Here is a 3,468-nt window from a genome sequence, read left to right as displayed (position 1 = left end):
CTCTGAGGAGTCGAGGACTCATGATAATGCTGAGTGTTGGTGGGGTTTGGGGTTGGGTGGTGTTCGGAAGGGTTGGAAGGGGACAGCGAGGCCAAACAGGACTTTCTCACACAGACAGCAGAGAAACAAGAAATCAGCAAGTTGGACTTTTAATTTCTTTTTCTTTTTTTTTTTTTTTTTTTTTTTTTTTAATTTTTCAAGAGGAAAAAACAAGAAGAAATTACCTAATTTGACTCAGCATCAAAGCCTCTCCTTTTTAATCTTTTCTTACTGAATTTCCTGGACTACACGCTCCAAAACCCTGGATAGGAGGAGATAACCCGCTGGAGGCCAGCGCCAGGCAGAGGGGAGCTGCTGGACACAGGTGACCCCCTCCCTGCCTGCGGGGCGAGGGGCCCCGGTGAAGTGGTGGGAGGTGGCGTGGGTGGCCGGTGACACCGCGCTGCCAGCCAGCATTCCCAGATTGGGATGCCAGGCGGGTGCCGGGATGCTGCAGGCAAGCTGGGCTTTTGTACCACTGCGAGTCGACGGAGCAGCTCCGTGCGCAGCTGGCGCCCGGCAGCTTGTGCTGTGCATTAAAGGTTCATATTAAGTCCATCTCTGCTGCCTCCTTGGTGTTTCTTCCTGATGCCACCTCACCGCTGCTTGGGCATTCGCAGGGTTTCAGGACCGGGTATCACCGATGGCTGTTCCTGGGATGTGGCCAAGATGTGTCCCTCTACTCGGCTCTGGTGAGAAGCCCCCTGCAGTCCTGCATCCAGCTCTGGAGTCCTCAGTAGAGGGAAGACATGGTCCTCTTGGAGAGCGTCCAGAGGAGGCCACAGAAATTATCAGAGGGATGGACACCTCTGCTATGGGGAAAGGCTGAGAGAGTTGGGATTGTTCATCCTGGAGGAGAAAAGACTCCAGGGAGACCTTATTGTGACCTTTCAGTACTTAAAAGGTGCCTACAGAAAGATGAGGAAAGACTTTTTACCAGGGCCTGTTGCAACAGGATGAGGGGTGATGGTTTCAGACTAAAAGAGGGGAGATTCAGGCTGAATGTGAGGAAGAAATGCTTTACAAGGAGGGTGGTAAAACACTGGCACAGGTTGCCGAGAGAGGTGGTGGATGCCCCATCCCTGGAGACATTCAAGGTCAAGCTGGATGTGGTTCTGATCTAGTTGAAGATGTCCCTGCTCATTGCAGGGGGTTGGAACTAGATGACCTTTGAAGGTCCCTTCCAACCCAAACCATTCCGTGGTTCTATGAGGAGCTGTATTTGGAAACTGGAGCTGACCCCAAGAGCTGGATGCACAGAGACAAGGGGAAAGTGCAGCCTCTTTGTGTAGGGTCCTTCTCCCTCCCAACACCCAGCTCAGCCACTGGCCCCAGTGGGAGCTGGAGGCGTGTGAGAAAGCCCAAGAAGGAAGCCAGGGGCTAAAAGGACATGGAGAATCTGGTTTCTTTTACTGTCAGATGTGGGTTAGGCTGGCCTGGGATCCCTGCGGGTAATGGATTTCTCAGCCTGGCAGCCAAACCAGAAAGTGCAGGAGGGTGAGAGGGGAAAACTCACAAAAATCAGATCAGCTCAAAGCTGTTGCTTTTTCTTTTTAAAGCAAAACGACAAAACCTGGAGGGGGGGAAGGGAACAGTGTAGGTTGAATGAATCAGTTTAGTTAGCCCAAAGCAAATAGTTTTGTTTAGTTTTCCAGGTTATTTAACCCTTTAATGTAAAAGCAAACAAGCAGGAGGTGAGTTTCAAAATGAAAATGTTTTGAAACTAAACAGAGGTGCAGGATTTGATGTTCAGCCAGAGACCTCAGAGACCTTTATCTTCTTGAACTAAACCTATTTGCCTGATTTGCACCCACTCAAATCATCTTGATTGTTCCTCCCAAGCTGCTCTTTTCTACCCCCCTACTCCCACCCCTCTTTGGTTTTATCTCTTCATTTGTCTTGAGTCATGTGGACGGTGCACACTGGGAAGGCCTCCAGCACCTGGTCAAAATCTCACTGGAGTTCAGTTGTTGGAGCAAGCGCCAAAGCACTGCACGTTGCCTCAGGTCTTAATTTTTGAGCTAAATCTCTTTTCCTGATGAAGAAGGAGAGGACAGTGACACGGAGGGATCTGGGTTATGGCCACCGTGTCACTGAGGCTTATACAGCACTGAGCACGAGGGCCATGGAGGGACCATGATGCCATGTATGTTAAAACCTCTCTCAGTCCCCAGCACATTGCTGCCTGTAAACCATCCCTTTGCCCTTCGGAGGTGGCTGATGGCCATGGAGTTTGGTTGTGGGGATGAAGATGACCATGGGGTTGGACTAGATGACCTTTGAAGGTCCCCTCCAACCCAAACTATTCTATGGTTCTATGACTCACTGCAGATGAACATAGACTTTGCATTTGCTTGGCCAGAGCCGCCAAACTCTGGCGTGGCTCTAAGCACCCATCCAGCACCCCATGCACCAGCCAGGACTGAATGGTCTGTGATGTGCAGCGAGACTGGAGCTCACAGATCTTACACCTCCCCAAAACAGGAGACACTGGTGTGGGAAGAGGTGAAGCAATAGTTTTTCAGCTTTGCTGTTGTGTAAAGCAAAGTACTGCAAAACCCTTGGAATGCAGATGTGCAGGTATCCCGACCAGTGCCTGGATTGGCGTTACTGGCACCACGGTGTTACACTGAGATGCTCATTTCATGTGCTGCCGTGACATGGCACATGCACTGCCAGGGCTGGGAGAAACACTAAATCTCTTTTTGGAGTCACTGATACAGACTGACCAGGGCTGATCCTTCCCTCCTATCAGCTGCAGAGTGGGCAAAGGCTCCATCACCCCGCAAAACGTGTCACACACCAGGAGTGTCAGGGTCAGGAGCAACCCAGCTGGTCCCAGCCCAACAGATGCACCTCCATATGCTTTGAATCTGTCTTGTTTTCCAAGGTTCTGTCCCACAGCTTTTCCCTGGGTTTATTTTGGTTTTGTTGGGTTTTGGCAGGACATGATTCATTTCTCTGCACAGCCCCGTGCAGAGTGAGCTGCAACGGGGAGCAGCTCCACGGTTTCACTGTAGGCAGGAGCCAGTGACAATCAACCTGATGGACAAATCACTTGTGTTCTCAGATGGGACTGGAGGCAATGGTAGGTGTGATGGGGCTAATGCTGCTTGTGGGACTCCTGACCATTGTGAGTGTGGTGCTAGGTGCTAGGAGTAGGAGATGCCAGCCAAAATCCGGGGCAGCTGGCTGGATGCCCTGCAGCATCCAGGAGCTGTTCTCCTCTCTGCCACAGTGAGCTCTCCGCAGCAGCAGAGTGCAGGGGGAAGGGGCAAAGCCTGCAGCATGGGGAGGTTTTGTTGCAGATGGCGATGGAAAGGAGACCTTTAACTCTGGTCACCTTAACTTCTGCTGGGAACAACACACGAGCAGCTCAAGGACTGGGCTGTGTGTCCTCCCTGGCTCCATGCTGCAGGGACCAGGGGA

The sequence above is a fragment of the Nestor notabilis genome, unplaced genomic scaffold (genome assembly GCF_000696875.1).
Source record: "Nestor notabilis isolate BGI_N333 unplaced genomic scaffold, ASM69687v1 scaffold21719, whole genome shotgun sequence".
Classification (NCBI taxonomy): domain Eukaryota; kingdom Metazoa; phylum Chordata; class Aves; order Psittaciformes; family Psittacidae; genus Nestor; species Nestor notabilis.
The sequence above is the reverse complement of the archived record's forward strand: the minus strand, read 5'-3'. Positions refer to the sequence as shown.